Raw genomic sequence first — 23389 nt, forward strand, 5'->3', positions numbered from 1 at the left:
AGGGGATCGTTTTTTCCGTGTTTTGACACAATAATATTAAGATCTAACAGACAGTAATGCCGAGGAATGTATAGGGAAAGTTATTAGAACAAATGGAATGTAATTAGGAAGAAACAAATGTGGCTGAAAAGATAACTAGCCCTGAGCAGGAATCGAACCTACGACCTTTTAATAACGCGTTCGATGCTCTAAACACTGAGCTATCACAGCGGCCTTCCCTACATCCACTTTGTCGGGTTTATATGTGAATTTAGAAGTAGGAGTGTCAGTCAGCGCCATCTATAACCAAGCGGTGAGTGTGGAACACGCTTCTTTGTGCGCATGTGTGGCGTCACGTAGCACATGAACTTATTACGAGCGGGCAGCTGACCAATAGACCTCGTATACAATTTAATGACACCAAGTCTACCAGTACGAGACCCTCATAAATGAATAGGGGAAAAAGTGTATACCTATGAACTCGTGGTTTCCGTGTTTTGACGCAATAATATTAATATCTAACAGACAGTGATGCCAAGAAATATATAGGGGAAGTTCATAGAGCAAATGGAATGTAAATAAGGAGGAAGAAAACTGGGCAAAAAGATAACTAGCCGTGAGCAGGAATCTAACCTACGACCTTCGAATAACGCGTTCGATGCTCTAACCATTGAGCTATCACAGCGGCCTTCCCTACATCCTCTTTTCTGGGTTTATATGTGAATGCAGAAGTAGGAGTGTGAGTCAGCGCAATCTATGACCAAGCGGTGAGTGTGGAACACGCTTCTTTGTGCGCATGTGTGGCGTCACGTAGCACATGAACTTATTACGAGCTGGCAGCTGACCAATAGACCTCGTATACAATCTAATGACACCAAGTCAGCCAGTTCGAGACCCTCGTAAAGGAATAGGGGAAAGAAGTGTATAGCTGAAAACACGTTTTTTCCCTGTTTTGACACAATATTATTAAGATTTAGCAGACAGTAAGGCCGAGGAACGTATAGGGGAAGCTATTAGAACAAATGGACTGTAAATAAGAAGAAAGAAAAGTGGCTGAAAAGATAACTAGCTGTGAGCAGGAATCGAACCTACGACCGTTCGATGCTCTAACTACTGAGCTATCACAGCGGCCTTCCCTACATCTACTTTTTTGAGTATATATGTGAATTTAGAAGTTTTAGTGTCAGTCAGCGCCATCTATAACCAAGCGGTAAGTGTAAAACACGATATTCGTGCGCATGTGTGGCGTCACGTAGCACATGAACTTATACGAGCGGGAAGCTGACCAATAGACCTCGTATACAAACTAATGACACCAAGTTTGCCAGTACGAGACCCTCGTTAATAAATAAGGGAAAGAAGTGTATAACTAAGGGCTCGTTTTTGCTGTGTTTTGACGCAATAATAGTGAGATCTAACATACAGTAACGACAAGGAATGTATAGGGGAAGTTATTAGAAAAAATGAAATGTAAACATAGAGAAAAAAGTGGGTGAAAAAATAATCAGTCGGGAGAGTGAATCGAACCTACGACCTCCGAATAACGCGTTCGATGCTCTAACCACTGAGCTATCACATCGGCCTTCCCTACATCCACTTTTTTTGGTTTATATGTTAATTTAGAAGTAGGAGTTTCAGTCAGCGCCATCTATAACCAAGCGGTGAGTGTGGAACACGCTTCTTTATGCACATGTGTGGCGTCACGTAGCACATAAACTTATTACGAGCGGGCTGCTGACCAATAGACCTCGTATACAATCTAATGACACCAAGTCTGCCAGTACGAGACCCTCGTTATTCAATAGGGGAAAGAAGTGTATACCTAAGGGCTCGTTTTTGCCGTGTTTTTGACACAATAATATTAAGTTCTAACAGAAAGTAATGCCAAGTAATATATAGGGGTAGTTCTTAGAACAAACAGAATGTAAATAAGAAGGAAGAAATGTTGGTGAAAAAATAACTAGCCGTGTGCAGGAATCGAACCTACGACATTCGAATAACGCGTTCGATGCTCTAACCACTGAGATATCACTGCGAGCTTCCCTACATTCACTTTTTTCGGTTTTTATGTGAATTTAGAAGTAGGAGTGTCAGTCAGCGCGGTCTATAAGCCAAGCGGCGAGTGTGAAACACATTTTATGCGCATGTGTGGCATGACGTAGCACGTGAACTTATTAGGAGCGGGCAGCTGACCATTAGTCCCTCGTATGCAACCTAATGACACCATGTTTGCCAGTACTAGACACTCATAATTGCATAAGGGAAAAAGGTGTACACCTAAAGAATCGTTTTTTCCGTGTTTTGACAAAATAATAATAAAATATAACAGACAGTAATGGCAAGGAATGTATAGGGGAAGTTATTAGAACAAATGAAATGTAAATAAGAAGAGAGAAAAATGGGTAAAAAAATAACTAGCCATGAGCAGGAATCAAACCTACGACCTTTGAATATCGCGTTCGATGCTCTAACCACTGAGCTATCACAGCGGCCTTTCCTCCATCCAACTTTTTGGGTTTATTTGTGAATGTAAAAGTAGAAGTGTTAGTCAGCGCCATCTATTGTCCGAGCGGCGATTGTGAAACACCTTTGTTTGCGCATGTGTGGCGTCACGTAGCAAGTAAACTTAGTACAAGCGGGAAGCTGATGAATAGTTCCTCGTATACAACCTAATGACGCCAGCTTTGCCAGTACGAGACCCTCGTTAATGAATAAGGAAAAGAAGTGTATACCTAAGGGGATCGTTTTTTCCGTGTTTTGACACAATAATATTAAGATCTAACAGACAGTAATGCCGAGGAATGTATAGGGAAAGTTATTAGAACAAATGGAATGTAATTAGGAAGAAACAAAAGTGGCTGAAAAGATAACTAGCCATGAGCAGGAATCGAACCTACGACCTTTTAATAACACGTTCGATGCTCTAAACACTGAGCTATCACAGCGGCCTTCCCTACATCCACTTTGTTGGGTTTATATGTGAATTTAGAAGTAGGAGTGTTAGTCAGCGCCATCTATAACCAAGCGGTGAGTGTGGAACACGCTTCTTTGTGCGCATGTGTGGCGTCACGTAGCACATGAACTTATTACGAGCGGGCAGCTGACCAATAGACCTCGTATACAATTTAATGACACCAAGTCTGCCAGTACGAGACCCTCGTAAAGAATAGGGGAAAGAAGTGCACACCTAAGAAATCGTTGTTTCCGTGTTTTGACACAATATTATTAATATCTAACAGACAGTGGTGCCAAGAAATATATAGGGGATGTTCATTGAACAAATGGAATGCAAATGAGAAGGAAGAAAAGTGGGCAAAAAGATAACTAGCCGTGAGCAGGCATCTAACCTACGACCTTCGAATAACGCGTTCGATGCTCTAACCACTGAGCTATCACAGCGGCCTCCCTCCATCCACATTTTTGGGTTTATATGTGAATTTAGAAATGGGAGTGTCAGTCAGCGCCATCTACAAGCCAAGCGGCGAGTGTGGAAGACCCTATTTTATGCGCTTGTGTGGCGTCACGTAGCACGTGAACTTATTACAAGCGGTAAGGTGACCAATAGTTTTTCGTATACAACCTAATGACATCAAGTTTGCCAGTACGAGACCCTCGTTAATGAATAAGGGAAAAAGTGTATACCTAAGGGCTCTTTTTTCTGTGTTTTGACACAATATTAGTGAGATCTAACATACAGTAATGACAAAGAATGTATAGGGGAAGTTATTAGAAGAAATGGATTGTAAATAAGGAAAAAAAAGTGGGTCAAACAATAATCAGCCGTGAGAATAAATCGAACCTACGACCTTCGAATAACTCGTTCGATGCTCTAACCCTTAACTATCACAGCGGCCTTCCCTACATCCAGTTTTTTTTTGTTTATTTGTGAATTTAAAAGTAGAAGTGTTAGGCAGCGCCATCTATTATCCAAGCGGCGAGTGTGAAACACCTTTGTTTGCGCATGTGTGGCTTCACGTAGCAAGTAAACTTATTACAAGCGGGAAGCTGACCAATAGTTCCTCGTATACAACGTAATGACGCCACCTTTGCCAGTACGAGACCCTCGTTAATGAATAAGGAAAAGAAGTGTATACCTAAGGGGATCGTTTTTTCCGTGTTTTGACACAATAATATTAAGATCTAACAGACAGTAATGCCGAGGAATGTATAGGGAAAGTTATTAGAACAAATGGAATGTATTTAGGAAGAAACAAAAGTGGCTGAAAAGATAACTAGCCATGAGCAGGAATCGAACCTACGACCTTTTAATAACGCGTTCGATGCTCTAAACACTGAGCTATCACAGCGGCCTTCCCTACATCCACTTTGTTGGGATTATATGTGAATTTAGAAGTAGGAGTGTCAGTCAGCGCCATCTATAACCAAGCGGTGAGTGTGGAACACGCTTCTTTGTGCGCATGTGTGGCGTCACGTAGCACATGAACTTATTACGAGCGGGCAGCTGACCAATAGACCTCGTATACAATTTAATGACACCAAGTCTGCCAGTACGAGACCCTCGTAAAGAATAGGGGAAAGAAGTGCATACCTAAGAAATCGTTGTTTCCGTGTTTTGACACAATAATATTAATATCTAACAGACAGTGGTGCCAAGAAATATATAGGGGATGTTCATTGAACAAATGGAATGCAAATGAGAAGGAAGAAAAGTGGGCAAAAAGATAACTAGCCGTGCGCAGGAATCTAACCTACGACCTTCGAATAACGCGTTCGATGCTCTAACCACTGAGCTATCACAGCGGCCTCCCTCCATCCATATTTTTGGGTTTATATGTGAATTTAGAAATGGGAGTGTCAGTCAGCGCCATCTACAAGCCAAGCGGCGAGTGTGGAAGACCCTATTTTATGCGCTTGTGTGGCGTCACGTAGCACGTGAACTTATTACAAGCGGTAAGGTGACCATTAGTTCCTCGTATACAACCTAATGACATCAAGTTTGCCAGTACGAGACCCTCGTTAATGAATAAGGGAAAAAGTGTATACCTAAGGGCTCTTTTTTCTGTGTTTTGACACAATATTAGTGAGATCTAACATACAGTAATGACAAAGAATGTATAGGGGAAGTTATTAGAAGAAATGGATTGTAAATAAGGAAAAAAAAAAGTGGGTCAAACGTTATTCAGCCGTGAGAATAAATCGAACCTACGACCTTCGAATAACTCGTTCGATGCTCTAACCACTGAACTATCACAGCGGCCTTCCCTACATCCAGTTTTTTTTGGTTTATTTGTGAATTTAAAAGTAGAAGTGTTAGGCAGCGCCATCTATTATCAAAGCGGCGAGTGTGAAACACCTTTGTTTGCGCATGTGTGGCTTCACGTAGCAAGTAAACTTATTACAAGCGGGAAGCTGACCAATAGTTCCTCGTATACAACGTAATGACGCCACCTTTGCCAGTACGAGACCCTCGTTAATGAATAAGGAAAAGAAGTATATACCTAAGGGGATCGTTTTTCTTTCGTGTTTTGACACAGTAATATTAGGATCTAACCGACAGTAATGCCGAGGAATGTATAGGGAAAGTTATTAGAACAAATGGAATGTAAATATGAAGAAAGAAAAGTGGCTGAAAAGATAACTAGCCGTGAGCAGGAATCGAACCTACAACCTTTGAATAATTTGCGTCTCTCATAATTAATTGGTGGTTTTGGGACGTTAAACCCCACAATTCAACCTTTGAATAACGCGTTCGATGCTCTAACCACTGAGCTATCATATCGGCATTCCCTACATCCACTTTTTTGGGTTTATATGTGAGTTTAGAAGTAGAAGTGTCAGTCAGCGCCATCTATAACCAAGCGGTGAGTGTGGAACACGCTTTTTTGTGCGCATGTGTGGCGTCACGTAGCACACGAACTGAATACGAGCGGGCAGCTGACCAATAGACCTCGTATACAATTTAATGACACCAAGTCTGCCAGTACGACACCCTCGTAAATGAATAGGGGAAAGAAGTGCATACCTAAGAAATTGTTGTTTCCGTGTTTTGACACAATAATATTAATATCTAACAGACAGTGGTGCCAAGAAATATATAGGGGAAGTTCATAGAACAAATGGAATGTAAATAAGAAGGAAGAAAAGTGGGCAAAAAGATAAATAGCCGTGAAAAGGAATCTAACCTACGACCTTCGAGTAACGCGTTCGATGCTCTAACCACTGAGCTATCACAGCGGCCTTCCCTACATCCACTTTTTTGGGTTTATATGTGAGTTTAGAAGTAGGAGTGTCAGTCAGCGCCATCTATAACCAAGCGGTGAGTGTGGAACACGCTTCTTTGTGCGCATGTGTGGCGTCACGTAGCACGTGAACTTATTACAAGCGGGAAGGTGACCAATAGTTCCTCATATACAACCTAATGACACCAAGTTTGCCAGTACGAGACCCTCGGAAAGGAATAGGGGAAACAAGTGTATACCTAATGGCTCTTTTTTCTGTGTTTTGACACAATAATAGTGAGATGTAACATACAGTAATGACAAGAAATATATAGGGAAAGTTATTAGAAGAAATGGATTGTAAATAAGGAAAAAAAATTGGGTCAAACAATATTCAGTCGTGAGAATAAATCGAGCCTACGGCCTTCGAATAACTCGTTCGATGCTCTAACCACTGAACTATCACAGCGGCCTTCCCTACATCCAGTTTTTTTTTATTTGTGAATTTAAAAGTAGAAGTGTTAGGCAGCGCCATCTATTATCCAAGCGGCGAGTGTGAAACACCTTTGTTTGCTCACGTGTGGCGTCACGTAGCAAGTAAACTTATTACAAGCGGGAAGCTGACCAATAGTTCCTCGTATACAACCTAATGACGCCACCCTTGCCAGTACGAGACCCTCGTTAATGAATAAGGAAAAGAAGTATATACCTAAGGGGATCGTTTTTTTTCGTGTTTTGACACAATTATATTAAGATCTAACAGACAGTAATGCCGAGGAATGTATAGGGAAAGTTATTAGAACAAATGGAATGTAAATATGAAGAAAGAAAAGTGGCTGGAAAGATAACTAGCCGTGAGCAGGAATCGAACCTACAACCTTTGAATAACGCGTTCGATGCTCTAACCACTGAGCTATCACAGCGACCTTCCCTCAATCCACTTTTTTGGGTTTATATGTGAATTTAGAAGTAGGAGTGTCAGTCAGCGCCATCTATAAGCCAAGCGGCGAGTGTGGAACACGCTTCTTTGTGCGCATGTGTGGCGTCACGTAGCACATGAACTTATTACGAGCGGGCAGCTGACCAATAGACCTCGTATACAATTTAATAACACGAAGTCTGCCAGTACGATACCCTCGTAAATGAATAGGGGAAAGAAGTGCATACCTAAAAAATCGTTGTTGCCGTGTTTTGATACAATAATAATAATATCTAAAAGACAGGGGTGCCAAGAAATATAAAGGGGAAGTTCATAGAACAAATGGAATGTAAATAAGAAGGAAGAAAGGTGGGCAAAAAGATAACTAGCCGTGAGCAGGAATCTAACCTAAGACCTTCGAATAACGCGTTCGATGCTCTACCCACTGAGCTATCACAGCGGCCTTCCCTCCATCCACATTTTTGGGTTTGAATGTGAATTTAGAAATGGCAGTGTCAGTCAGCGCCATCTACAAGCCAAGCGGCGAGTGTGGAAGACCCTTTTTTATGGGCATGTGTGGCGTCATGTAGCACGTGAACTTATTACAACCGGGAAGGTGACCAATAGTTCCTCGTATACAACCTAATGACACAAAGTTGCCAGTACGAGACCCTCGTAAAGGAATAGGGGAAAGAAGTTTATACCAAAGGGCTCTTTTTTCTGTGTTTTGACACAATAATAGTGAGATCTAACAAACAGTATTGACAAGGAATGTATAGGGGAAATTATTAGAAGAAATAGAAATAAATGAGGAGAAAAAAAGGGTGAAAAAATAATCAGCCGTGAGAATGAATCGAAACTACGACCTCCGAATAACGCTTTCGATGCTCTAACCACTAAGCTATCACTTCGGGCTTTCCTACATCCACTTTTTTGAGTTTATATGTGAGTTTAGAAGTAGGAGTGTCAGTCAGCGCCATCTATAACCAAGCGGTGAGTGTGGAACACGCTTCTTTGTGCGCATGTGTGGCGTCACGTAGCACATGAACTTATTACAAGCGGGAAGCTGACCAATAGTTCCTCGTATACAACCTAATGACGCCACCTTCGCCAGTACGAGACCCTCGTTAATGAATAAGGAAAAGAAGTATATACCTTAGGGGATCGTTTTTTTTCTGTGTTTTGACACAATATTAGTGAGATCTAACGTACAGTAATGACAAGTAATGTATAGGAGAAGTTATTAGAAGAAATGTAATCTAAATAGGAAGAAAAAAAGAGGGTGATAAAATATTCACCCGTGAGAATGAATCGAATCTACGACCTTCGAATAACGCGTTCGATGCTCTAACCACTGAGCTATCACAGCGGCCTTCCCTACATCCACTTTTTTGGGTTTATGTCTGAATTTGGAAGTAGGAGTGTCAGTCAGCGCCATCTATAGCGAAGCGGTGAGTGTGGAACACACTTCTTTGTGCGCACGTGTGGCGTCAGGTAGCACATGAACTTATTACGAGCGGGAATCTGACCAATTGTTCCTCGTATACAACCTAATGACACCAAATTTGCCAGTACGAGACCCTCGTTAATGAATAAGGGAAAGATGTGTACACCTAAGGGCTCTTTTTTCTGTGTTTTGACACAATAATTGTGAGATCTAACATACAGTAATGCAAGGAATGTATAGTGGAAGTTATTACAACAAATTGAATGTATATAAGAAGAAAAAAATGGGTGAAAAAATAATCAGCCGTGAGAATGAATCGAAACCACGACCTCCGAATAACGCTTTCGATGCTCTAACCACCGAGCTATCACATCGGCCTTCCCTACATCCACTTTTTGGGGTTTATATGTGAATTTAGATGTAGGAGTGTCAGTCAGCGCCATCTCTAACAAGCGGTGAGTTTGGAACACGCTTTTTTGTGCGCATGTGTGGCGTCACGTAGAACATGAATTTATTACGAGCAGGCAGCTGACCAATACACCTCTTATACAATCTAGTCAAACCAAGTCTGCCAGTAGGAGACACTCGTTATTGAATAAGGGAAAGAAGTGTATACCTAAGAACTCGTTTTTTCCGTGTTTTGACGCAATATTATTAATATCTAACAGACAGTAGTGCCACGTAATATATAGGGGAAGTTCATAGAACAAATGAAATGTAAATAGGAAGAAAGAAAAGCGGGCAAAAAGATAACTAGCCGTGAGAATGAATCGAACCTACGACCTCCGAATAACGCTTTCGATGCTCTAACTTCTGAGCTATCACATCGGCCTTCCCTACATCCACTTTTTTGTGTTTATATGTGAATTTAGATGTAGGAGTGTCAGTCAGCGCCATCTATAACCAAGCGGTGAGTGTGGAACACGCTTCTTTGTGCGCATGTGTGGCGTCACGCAGCACATGAACTTATTACGAGCGGGCAGCTGACCAATAGACCTCGTATACAATCTAATGACACCAAGTCTGCCAGTTCGGGACCCTCGTTAATGAATAAGGGAAAGAAGTGTATACCTAAGGACTCGTTTTTTCCGTGTTTTGACACAATAATATTAAGATCTAACAGAGAGTAAGGCCGAGGAATGTATAGGGGAAGTTGTTACAACAAATGGACTGTATATATGTAGAAAAAATGGGTGAAAAAATCATCAGCCGTGAGAATGAATCGAAACTACGACCTCCGAATAACGCGTTCGATGCTCTAACTACTGAGCTATTACATCGGCCTTCCCTACATCTACTTCTCTCGGTTTATATATTAATTTAGAAGTAGGAGTGTCCGTCAGTGCCATCTATAACCAAGCGGTGAGTGTAGAACACGCTTCTTTGTGCGCATGTGTGACGTCACGTAGCACATGAACATATTACGAGCGGGCAGCTGACCAATAGACCTCGTATACAATCTAATCACACCAAGTCTGCCAGTAGGAGACACTCGTTATTGAATAAGGGAAAGAAGTGTATACCTAAGAACTCGTTTTTTCCGTGTTTTGACGTAATATTATTAATATCTAACAGACAGTAATGCCACGGAATATATAGGGGAAGTTCATAGAACAAATGGAATGTAAATAAGAAGGAAGAAAAGCGGGCAAAAAGATAACTAGCCGTGAGAATGAATCGAACCTACGACCTCCGAATAACGCTTTCGATGCTCTAACTACTGAGATATCACAGCGGCCTTCCCTCAATCCACTTTTTTGGGTTTATATGTGAATTTAGAAGTAGGAGTGTCAGTCAGCGCCATCTATAACCAAGCGGTGAGTGTGGAACACGCTTCTTTGTGCGCATGTGTGGCGTCACGTAGCACATGAACTTATTACAAGCGGGAAGCTGACCAATAGTTCCTCGTATACAACCTAATGACGCCACCTTCGCCAGTACGAGACCCTCGTTAATGAATAAGGAAAAGAAGTATATAACTTAGGGAATCGTTTTTTTTCTGTGTTTTGACACAATATTAGTGAGATCTAACGTACAGTAATGACAAGTAATGTATAGGAGAAGTTATTAGAAGAAATGAAATCTAAATAGGAAGAAAAAAAGAGGGTGATAAAATATTCACCCGTGAGAATGAATCGAATCTACGACCTTCGAATAACGCGTTCGATGCTCTAACCACTGAGCTATCACAGCGGCCTTCCCTACATCCACTTTTTTGGGTTTATGTCTGAATTTGGAAGTAGGAGTGTCAGTCAGCGCCATCTATAGCGAAGCGGTGAGTGTGGAACACACTTCTTTGTGCGCACGTGTGGCGTCACGTAGCACATGAACCTAGTTCGAGCGGGCAGCTGACCAATAGACCTCGTAAACAATCTAATGACACCAAGTCTGCCAGTTCGAGACCCTCGTAAATGAATAGGGGAAAGAAGTGTATACCTAAGAACTCGTTTTTTCCGTGTTTTGACGCAATATTATTAATATCTAACACACAGTAATGCCACGGAATATATAGGGGAAGTTCATAAAACAAATGAAATGTAAATAAGAAGAAAGAAAAGCGGGCAAAAAGATAACTAGCCGTGAGAATGAATCGAACCTACGACCTCCGAATAACGCTTTCGATGCTCTAACTTCTGAGCTATCACATCGGCCTTCCCTACATCCACTTTTTTGTGTTTATATGTGAATTTAGATGTAGGAGTGTCAGTCAGCGCCATCTATAACCAAGCGGTGAGAGTGGAACACGCTTCTTTGTGCGCATGTGTGGCGTCACGCAGCACATGAACTTATTACGAGCGGGCAGCTGACCAATAGACCTCGTATACAATCTAATGACACCAAGTCTGCCAGTTCGGGACCCTCGTTAATGAATAAGGGAAAGAAGTGTATACCTAAGGACTCGTTTTTTCCGTGTTTTGACACAATAATATTAAGATCTAACAGAGAGTAAGGCCGAGGAATGTATAGGGGAAGTTGTTATAACAAATCGACTGTAAATATGTAGAAAAAATGGGTGAAAAAATCGTCAGCCGTGAGAATGAATCGAACCTACGACCTCCGAATAACGCGTTCGATGCTCTAACTACTGAGCTATTACATCGGCCTTCCCTACATCTACTTCTTTCGGTTTATATATTAATTTAGAAGTAGGAGTGTCCGTCAGTGCCATCTATAACCAAGCGGTGAGTGTAGAACACGCTTCTTTGTGCGCATGTGTGACGTCACGTAGCACATGAACATATTACGAGCGAGCAGCTGACCAATAGACCTCGTATACAATCTAATCACACCAAGTCTGCCAGTAGGAGACACTCGTTATTGAATAAGGGAAAGAAGTGTATACCTAAGAACTCGTTTTTTCCGTGTTTTGACGCAATATTATTAATATCTAACAGACAGTAATGCCACGGAATATATAGGGGAAGTTCATAGAACAAATGGAATGTAAATAAGAAGGAAGAAAAGCGGGCAAAAAGATAACTAGCCGTGAGAATGAATCGAACCTACGACCTCCGAATAACGCTTTCGATGCTCTAACTACTGAGATATCACAGCGGCCTTCCCTCAATCCACTTTTTTGGGTTTATATGTGAATTTAGAAGTAGGAGTGACAGTCAGCGCCATCTATAAGCCAAGCGGCGAGTGTGGAACACGCTTCTTTGTGCGCATGTGTGGCGTCACGTAGCACATGAACTTATTACGAGCGGGCAGCTGACCAATAGACCTCGTACACAAACCAATGACACCAAGTTTGCCAGTACGAGACCCTCGTTAATGAATAAGGAAATGAAGTTTATACCAAAGGGCTCTTTTTTCTGTGTTTTGACACAATAATAGTGAGATCTAACATACAGTAATGACAAGGAATGTATAGGGGAAGTTATTAGAAGAAATGGAAATAAATGAGCAGAAAAAAATTGGGGGAAAAAATAATCAGGCGTGAGAATGAATCGAAACTACGACCTCCGAATAACGCTTTCTATGCTCTAACCACTGAGCTATCACATAGGCCTGCCCTACATCCCCTTTTATGGGTTTATATGTGAGTTTAGAAGTAGGAGTGTCAGTCAGCGCCATCTATGACGAAGCGGTGAGTGTGGAACACGCTTCTTTGTGCGCATGTGTGGCGTCACGTAGCACACGAACTGATTACGAGCGGGCAGCTGACCAATAGACCTCGTATACAATTTAATGACACGAAGTCTGCCAGTACGAGACCCTCGTAAATGAATAGGGGAAAGAAGTGCATACCTAAAAAATCGTTGTTTCCGTGTTTTGATACAATAATATTAATATCTAAAAGACAGGGGTGCCAAGAAATATAAAGGGGAAGTTCATAGAACAAATGGAATGTAAATAAGAAGGAAGAAAGGTGGGCAAAAAGTTAACTAGCCGTGAGCAGGAATCTAACCTAAGACCTTCGAATAACGTGTTCGATGCTCTACCCACTGAGCTATCACAGCGGCCTTTCCTCCATCCACATTTTTGGGTTTATATGTGAATTTAGAAATGGGAGTGTCAGTCAGCGCCATCTACAAGCCAAGCGGCGAGTGTGGAAGACCCTTTTTTATGCGCATGTGTGGCATGACGTAGCACGTGAACTTATTACAAGCGGGAAGGTGACCAATAGTTCCTCGTATACAACCCAATGACACCAAGTTTGCCAGTACGAGACATTCGTTAATGAATAAGGGAAAAAGTGTATACCTAGGGGCTCTTTTTTCTGTGTTTTGACACGATAATAGTGAGATATAGCATACAGTAATGAGAAGGAATGTATAGGAAAAATTATTAGAAGAAATGGATTATAAATAAGGAAAAAAAAAGTTGGTGAAACAATATTCAGCCGTGAGAATAAATCGAACCTACGACCTTCGAATAACTCGTTCGATGCTCTAACCACTGAATTATCAAAGCGGCCTTCCCTACATCCAGTTTTTTTGGGTTTATTTGTGAATTTAAAAGTAGAAGTGTTAGGCAGCGCCATCTATTATCCAAGTGGCGAGTGTGAAACACCTTTGTTTGCGCATGTGTGGCGTCACGTAGCAAGTAAACTTACTACAAGCGGGAAGCTGACCAATAGTTCCTCGTATACAACCTAATGACGCCACCTTTGCCAGTACGAGACCCTCGTTAATGAATAAGAAAAAAAAGTATATACCTAAGGGGATCGTTTTTTTTCGTGTTTTGACACAATAATTTTAAGATCTAACATACAGTAATGCCGAGAAATGTATAGGGAAAGTTATTAGAACAAATGGAATGTAAATATGAAGAAAGAAAAGTGGCTGAAAAGATTACTAGCCGTGAGCAGGAATCAAACCTACAACCTTTGAATAACGCGTTCGATGTTCTAAACACTTAGCTATCTCAGCGGCCTTCCCTCCATCCACCTTTTTTGGGTTTATATCTGAATTTGGAAGTAGGAGTGTCAGTCAGCGCCATCTATACCCAAGCGGTGAGTGTGGAACACGCTTCTTTGTGCGCATGTGTGGCGTCACGTAGCACAAGAACTTATTACGAGCGGGCAGCTGACCAATAGACCTCGTATAGAATTTATTGACACCAAGTCTGCCAGTACGAGACCCTCGTAAATGAATAGGGGAAAGAAGTGTATTCCTAAGAACTCGTTGTTTCCGTGTTTGACACAATATTATTAATATCTAACAGACAGTGATGCCAAGAAATATATAGGGGAAGTTCATAGAACAAATGGAATGTAAATAAGAAGGAAGAAAAGTGGGCAAAAAGATAATTAGCCGTGAGCAGCAATCTAATCTACGACCTTCGAATAACGCGTTCGATGCTCTAACCACTGAGCTATCACAGCGGCCTTCCCTCCATCCACCTTTTTTGGGTTTATATCAGAATTTGAAAGTAGGAGTGTCAGTCAGCGCTATCTATACCCAAGCGGTGAGTGTGGAACACGCTTCTTTGTGCGCATGTGTGGCGTCACGTAGCACGTCAACTTATTACGAGCAGGCAGCTGACCAATAGACCTCGTATAAAATCTAAGGACACCAAGTAAGCCAGTTCAAGACCCTCGTAAAGGAATAGGGGAAAGAAGTTTATACCAAAGGGCTCTTTTTTCTGTGTTTTGACACAATAATAGTGAGATCTAACAGACAGTAAGGCCGAGGAATGTATAGGGGAAGTTTTTAGAACAAATGGACTGTAAATATGTAGAAAAAAATGGGTGAAAAAATCATCAGCCGTGAGAATGAATCGAACCTACGACCTCCGAATAACGCGTTCGATGCTCTAACTACTCAGCTATTACATCGGCCTTCCCTACATCCACTTCTTTCGGTTTATATATTAATTTAGAAGTAGGAGTGTCAGTCAGCGCCATCTATAACCAAGCGGTGAGTGTGGAACACGCTTCTTTGTGCGCATGTGTGGCGTCACGTAGCACATGAATATATTACGAGCGGGCAGCTGACCAATACACCTCTTATACAATCTAGTCACACCAAGTCTGCCAGTAGGAGACACTCGTTATTGAATAAGGGAAAGAAGTGTATACCTAAGAACTCGTTTTTTCCGTGTTTTGACGCAATATTATTAATATCTAACAGACAGTAGTGCCACGTAATAAATAGGGGAAGTTCATAGAACAAATGGAATGTAAATAAGAACAAAGAAAAGCGGGCAAAAAGATAACTAGCCGAGAGAATGAATCGAGCCTACGACCTCCGATTAACGCTTTCGATGCTCTAACTACTTAGCTATCATAGCGGCCTTCCCTCAATCCACTTTTTTGGGTTTATATGTGAATTTAGAAGTAGGAGTGTCAGTCAGCGCCATCTATAAGCCAAGCGGCGATTGTGAAACACGCTTCTTTGTGCGCATGTGTGGCGTCACGTAGCACATGAACTTATTACGAGCGGGCAGCTGACCAATAGACCTCGTATACAACCTAATGACACCAAGTTTGCCAGTACGAGACCCTCGTTAATGAATAAGGAAAAGAAGTTTATACCAAAGGGCTCTTTTTTCTGTGTTTTGACACAATAATAGTGAGATCTAGCATACAGTAATGACAAGGAATGTATAGGCGAAGTAATTAGAAGAAATGGAAATAAATGAGGAGAAAAAAATTGGGTGAAAAAATAATCAGCTGTGAGAATGAATCGAAACTACGACCTCCGAATAACGCCTTCGATGCTCTAACCACTCAGCTATTACATCAGCCTTCCCTACATCCCCTTTTATGGGTTTATATGTGAGTTTAGAAGTAGGAGTGTCACTCAGCGTCATCTATGACCAAGCGGTGAGTGTGGAACACGCTTCTTTGTGCGCATGTGTGGCGTCACGTAGCACACGAACTGATTAAGAGCGGGCAGCTGACCAATAGACCTCGTATACAATTTAATGACACGAAGTCTGCCAGTACGAGACCCTCGTAAATGAATAGGGGAAAGAAGTGCATACCTAAAAAATCGTTGTTTCCGTGTTTTGATACAATAATATTAATATCTAAAAGACAGGGGTGCCAAGAAATATAAAGGGGAAGTTCATAAAACAAATGGAATGTAAATAAGAAGGAAGAAAGGTGGGCAAAAAGATAACTAGCCGTGAGCAGGAATGTAACCTAAGACCTTCGAATAACGCGTTCGATGCTCTACCCACTGAGCTATCACAGCGGCCTTCCCTCCATCCACATTTTTGGGTTTATATGTGAATTTAGAAATGGGAGTGTCAGTCAGCGCCATCTACAAGCCAAGTGGCGAGTGTGGAAGACACTTTTTTTATGCGCATGTGTGGCGTCATGTAGCACGTGAACTTATTACAACCGGGAAGGTGACCAATAGTTCCTCGTATACAACCTAATGACACCAAGTTTGCCAGTACGAGACCCTCGTTAATGAATAAGGGATAAAGTGTATACCTAAGGGCTCTTTTTTCTGTGTTTTGACACAATAATAGTGAGATCTAACATACAGTAATGACAAGGAAGGTAAAGGGGAAGTTATTAGAAGAAATGGAATGTAAATAAGAAGAAAGAAAAGTGGCTGTAAAGATAACTAGCCGTGTCAGGAATCGAACCTACGACCTTCGTATAACGCGTTCGATGCTCTAGCCACTGATCTATCACAGCAGCCTTCCCTCCATCCACCTTTTTGGGTTTATATGTGACTTTAAAATAGGAGTGTCAGTCAGCGCCATCTATAAGCCAAGCAGCGAGTGTGAAACACTTTTTTATGCGCATGTGTGGCGTGACGTAGCACGTGAACTTATTACAAGCGGGAAGGTGACCAATAGTTCTTCGTATACAACCTAATGACACCAAGTTTGCCAGTACGAGACATTCTTTAATGAATAAGGGAAAAAGTGTATACCTAAGGGCTCTTTTTTCTTTGTTTTGACACGATAATAGCGAGATCTAACATACAGTAATGAGAAGGAATGTATAGGAAAAGTTATTAGAAGAAATGAATTGTAAATAAGGAAAAAAAAGTGGGTCAAACAATATTCAGCCGTGAGAATAAATCGAACCTACGACCTTCGAATAACTCGTTCGATGCTCTAACCACTGAACTATCACAGCGGCCTTCCCTACATCCAGTTTTTTTGGGTTTATTTGTGAATTTAAAAGTAGAAGTGTTAGGCAGCGCCATCTATTATCCAAGCGGCGAGTGTGAAACACCTTTGTTTGCGCATGTGTGGCGTCACGTAGCAAGTAAACTTATTACAAGCGGGAAGCCGACCAATAGACCTCGTATACAACCTAATGACACCAAGTTTGCCAGTACGAGACCCTCGTTAATGAATAAGGAAAAGAAGTTTATACCAAAGGGCTCTTTTTTCTGTGTTTTGACACAATAATAGTGAGATATAACATACAGTAATGACAAGGAATGTATAGGGGAAGTTATTAGAAGAAATGGAAATAAATGAGGAGAAAAAAATTGGGTGAAAAAATAATCAGCCGTGAGAATGAATCGAAACTACGACCTCCGAATAACGCTTTCGATGCTCTAACCACTGAGCTATCACATCGGCCTTCCCTACATCCCTTTTTATGGGTTTATATGTGAGTTTAGAAGTAGGAGTGTCAGTCAGCGCCATCTATGACCAAGCGGTGAGTGTGGAGCACGCTTCTTTGTGCGCATGTGTGGCGTCACGTAGCACACGAACTGATTACAAGCGGGCAGCTGACCAATAGACATCGTATACAATTTAATGACACGAAGTCTGCCAGTACGAGACCCTCGTAAATGAATAGGGGAAAAAAGTGCATACCTAAAAAATCGTTGTTTCCGTGTTTTGATACAATAATATTAATATCTAAAAGACAGAGGTGCCAAGAAATATAAAGGGGAAGTTCATAGAACAAATTGAATGTAAATAAGAAGGAAGAAAGGTGGGCAAAAAGATAACTAGCCGTGAGCAGGAATCTAACCTAAGACCTTCGAATAGCGCGTTCGATGCTCTACCCACTGAGCTATCACAGCGGCCTTCCCTCCATCCACATTTTTGGGTTTATATGTGAATTTAGAAATGGGAGTGTCAGTCAGTGCCATCTACAAGCCAAGCGGCGAGTGTGGAAGACCCTTTTTTATGCGCATGTGTGGCGTCATGTAGCACGTGAACTTATTACAACCGGGAAGGTGACCAATGGTTCCTTGTATACAACCTAATGACGCCACCTGTGCCAGTACGAGACCCTCGTTAATGAATAAGGAAAAGAAGTATATACCCAAGGGGATCGTTTTTTTTCGTGTTTTGACACAATATTATTAAGGTCTAACATACAGTAATGTCGAGGAATGTATAGGGAAAGTCATTAAAACAAATGGAATGTAAATATGAGGAAAGAAAAGTGGCTGAAAAGATTACTAGCCGTGAGCAGGAATCGAACCTACAACCTTTGAATAACGCGTTCGATGTTCTAAACACTTAGCTATCACAGCGGCCTTCCCTCCATCCACCTTTTTTGGATTTATATCTAAATTTGGAAGTAGGAGTGTCAGTCAGCGCCATCTATACCCAAGCGGTGAGTGTGGAACACGCTTCTTTGTGCGCATGTGTGGCGTCATGTAGCACATGAAATTATTACGAGCGGGCAGCTGACAAATAGACCTCGTATAGAATTTATTGACACCAAGTCTGCCAGTACGAGACCCTCGTAAATAAATAGGGGAAAGAAGTGTATTCCTAAGAACTCGTTGTTTCCGTGTTTGACACAATAATATTAATATCTAACAGACAGTGATGCCAAGAAATATATAGGGGAAGTTCATAGAACAAATGGAATGTAAATAAGAAGGAAGAAAAGTGGGCAAAAAGATAACTAGCCGTGAGCAGCAATCTAACCTACGACCTTCGAATAACGCGTTCGATGCTCTAACCACTGAGCTATCACAGCGGCCTTCTCTCCATCCACCTTTTTTGGGTTTATATCTCAATTTGGAAGTAGGAGTGTCAGTCAGCGCCATCTATACCCAAGCGGTGAGTGTGGAACACGCTTCTTTGTGCGCATGTGTGGCGTGACGTAGCACGTCAACTTATTACGAGCAGGCAGCTGACCAATAGACCTCGTATACAATCTAATGACACCAAGTCAGCCAGTTCGAGACCCTCGTAAAGGAATAGCGGAAAGAAGTTTATACCAAAGGGCTCTTTTTTCTGTGTTTTGACACAATAATATTGAGATCTAACATACAGTAATGACAAGGAATGTATAGAGGAAATTATTAGAAGAAATGGAATTAAATGAGGAGAAAAAAAAGGGTGAAAAAATAATCAGCCGTGAGAATGAATCAAAACTACGACCTCCGAATAACGCTTTCGATGCTCTAACCACTAAGCTATCACTTCGGGCTTCCCTACATCCACTTTTTTGGGTTTATATGTGAGTTTAGAAGTAGGAGTGTCAGTCAGCGCCATCTATAACCAAGTGGTGAGTGTGGAACAATCTTCTTTGTGCGCATGTGTGGCGTCACGTAGCACATAAACTTATTACAAGCGGGAAGCTGACCAATAGTTCCTCGTATACAACCTAATGACGCCACCTTCGCCAGGTCGAGACCCTCGTTAATGAATAAAGAAAAGAAGTGGGGGATCGTTTTTTTTCTGTGTTTTGACACAATATTAGTGAGATCTAACGTACAGTAATGACAAGTAATGTATAGGAGAAGTTATTAGAAGAAATGAAATCTAAATGGGAAGAAAAAATGTGGGTGATAAAATATTCACCCGTGAGAACGAATCGAATCTACGACCTTCGAATAACGCGTTCGATGCTCTAACCACTGAGCTATCACAGCGGCCTTCCCTACATCCACTTTTTTAGGTTTATATCTGAATTTGGAAGTAGGAGTGTCAGTCAGCGCCATCTATAGCCAAGCGGTGAGTGTGGAACACACTTCTTTGTGCGCACGTGTGGCGTCACGTAGCACATGAACTTATTACGAGCGGGAAGCTGACCAATTGTTCCTCGTATACAACCTAATGACACCAAATTTGCCAGTACGAGACCCTCGTTAATGAATAAGGGAAAGATGTGTACACCTAAGGGCTCTTTTTTCTGTGTTTTGACACAATAATTGTGAGATCTAACATACAGTAATGCAAGGAATGTATAGTGGAAGTTATTACAACAAATTGAATGTAAATAAGAAAAAAAAATGGGTGAAAAAATAATCAGCCGTGAGAATGAATCGAACCCACGACCTCCGAATAACGCTTTCGATGCTCTAACCACTGAGCTATCACATCGGCCTTCCCTACATCCACTTTTTTGGGTTTATATGTGAATTTAGAAGTAGGAGTGTCAGTCAGCGCCATCTATAACCAAGCGGTGAGTGTGGAACAGGCTTTTTTGTGCGCATGTTTGGCGTCACGTAGCACATGAACCTATTACGAGTGGGCAGCTGACCAATAGACCTCGTATACAATCTAATGACACCAAGTCTGCCAGTTCGAGACCCTCGTAAAGGAATAGGGGAAAGAAGTGTATACCTAAGAATTCGTTTTTTTCATGTTTGACACAATAATATTAAGATCTAACAGACAGTAAGGCCGAGGAATGTATAGCGGAAGTTATTAGAACAAATGGACTGTAAGTAAGAAGAAAGAAAAGTGGCTGAAAAGATAACTAGCTGTGAGCAGAAATCGAACCTACGACCGTTCGATGCTCTAAGTACTGAGCTATCACAGCGGCCTTCCCTACATACACTTTTTGGGTATTTATGTGAATTTAAAAGGTTAGTGTCAGTCAGCGCCATCTATAACCAAGCGGTAAGTGTGAAAAACGATTCTTTGTGCGCATGTGTGGCGTCACGTAGCACATGAACTTATACGAGCGGGCAGCTGACCAATAGACCTCGTATACAACCTAATGACACCAAGTTTGCCAGTACGAGACCCTCGTAAATGAATAGGGGAAAGAAGTGTATACCTAAGAACTCGTTTTTTCCGTGTTTTGACGCAATATTATTAATATCTAACAGACAGTAATGCCACGAAATATATAGGGGAAGTTCATAGAACAAATGGAATGTAAATAAGAAGGAAGAAAAACGGGCAAAAAGATAACTAGCCGTGAGAATGAATCGAACCTACGACCTCCGAATAACGCTTTCGATGCTCTAACTACTGAGCTATCACATCGGCCTTCCCTACATCCACTGTTTTGGGTTTATATGTGAATTTAGATGTAGGAGTGTCAGTCAGCGCCATCTATAACCAAGCGGTGAGTGTGGAACACGCTTCTTTGTGCGCATGTGTGGCGTCACGCAGCACATGAACTTATTACGAGCGGGCAGCTGACCAATAGACCTCGTATACAATCTAATGACACCAAGTCTGCCAGTTCGGGACCCTCGTTAATGAATAAGGGAAAGAAGTGTATACCTAAGGACTCGTTTTTTCCGTGTTTTTACAATATAATATTAAGATCTAACAGACAGTAAGGCCGAGGAATGTATAGGGGAAGTTGTTAGAACAAATGGACTGTAAATATGTAGAAAAAATGCGTGAAAAAATCATCAGCCGTGAGAATGAATCGAACCTACGACCTCCGAATAACGCGTTCGATGCTCTAACTACTGAGCTATTACATCGGCCTTCCCTACATCCACTTCTTTCGGTTTATACATTAATTTAGAAGTAGGAGTGTCAGTCACCGCCATCTATATCCAAGCGGTGAGTGTGGAACACGCTTCTTTGTGCGCATGTGTGGCGTCACGCAGCACATGAACTTATTACGTGCGGGCAGCTGACCAATAGACCTCGTATACAATCTAATGACACCAAGTCTGCCAGTTCGGGACCCTCGTTAATGAATAAGGAAAAGAAGTGTATACCTAAGGACTCGTTTTTTCCGTGTTTTTACACAATAATATTAAGATCTAACAGACAGTAATGCCAAGGAATATATAGGGGTAGTTCTTAGAACAAACAGAATGTAAATAAGAAGGAATAAAAGCTGGTGAAAAAATAACTAGCCGTGAGCAGGAATCGAACCTACGATCTTCGAATAACGCATTCGATGCTCTAACCACTGAGATATCACATCGGCCTTCCCTACATTCACTTTTTTCGGTTTTTTGTGAATTTAGAAGTAGGAGTGTCAGTCAACGCCGTCTATAAGCCAAGCGGCGAGTGTGAGACACATTTTATGCGCATGTGTGGTGTGACGTAGCACATGAATTTATTAGGAGCGGGCAGCTGACCATTAGTCCCTCGGATGCAACCTAATGACACCAAGTTTGTCAGTACGAGACACTCATAAATGAATAAGGGAAAAAGGTGTACACCTACGGGATCGTTTTTTCCGTGTTTTGACACAATAATAATAATATCTAACAGACAGTATTGCCAAGGAATATATAGGGGAATTTCTTAGAACAAATAGAATGTAAATAGGAAGGAAGAAAAGTGGGCAAAAAGATAACTAGCCGTGAGAATGAATCTAACCTACTACCTTTGAGTAACGCGTTCGATGCTCTAACCACTGAGCTATCACAGCGGCCTTCCCTTCATCCACTTTTTGAGTTTATATGTGAATTTAGAAGTAAGAGTGTCAGTCAGCGAAATCTATAAGCCAAGCGGCGAGTGTGGAACACCCTTTTTTATGCGCATGTGTGGCGTCACGTAGCACGTGATCTTATTACGAGCGGGAAGGTGACCAATTGTTCCTCGTATACAACCTAATGAATCCAAGTTTGCCAGTACGAGATATTCGTTAATGAATAAGGGAAAAAGTGTATACCTAAGGGCTCTTTTTTCTGTGTTTTGACACGATAATAGTGAGATCTAACATACAGTAATGAGAAGGAATGTATAGGAAAAGTTATTAGAAGAAATGGATTGTAAATAAGGAAAAAAAAGTGGGTCAAACAATATTCAGCCGTGAGAATAAATCGAACCTACGACCTTCGAATAACTCGTTCGATGCTCTAACCACTGAACTATCACAGCGGCCTTCCCTACATCCAGTTTTTTTTGGGTTTATTTGTGAATTTAAAAGTAGAAGTGTTAGGCAACGCCATCTATTATCCAAGCGGCGAGTGTGAAACAGCTTTGTTTGCGCATGTGTGGCGTCACGTAGCAAGTAAACTTATTACAAGCGGGAAGCTGACCAATAGTTCCTCGTATACAACCTAATGACGCCACCTTTGCCAGTACGAGACCCTCGTTAATGAATAAGGAAAAGAAGTATATACCTAAGGGGATCGTTTTTTTTTCGTGTTTTGACACAATAATATTAAGATCTAACATACAGTAATGCCGAGGAATGTATAGGGAAAGTTATTAAAACAAATGGAATGTAAATATGAAGAAAGAAAAGTTGCTGAAAAGATTACTAGCCGTGAGCAGGAATCGAACCTACAACCTTTGAATAACGCGTTCGAT

The sequence above is a fragment of the Rhipicephalus microplus genome, chromosome 6, assembly GCF_043290135.1.
Source record: "Rhipicephalus microplus isolate Deutch F79 chromosome 6, USDA_Rmic, whole genome shotgun sequence".
Lineage (NCBI taxonomy): Eukaryota > Metazoa > Arthropoda > Arachnida > Ixodida > Ixodidae > Rhipicephalus > Rhipicephalus microplus.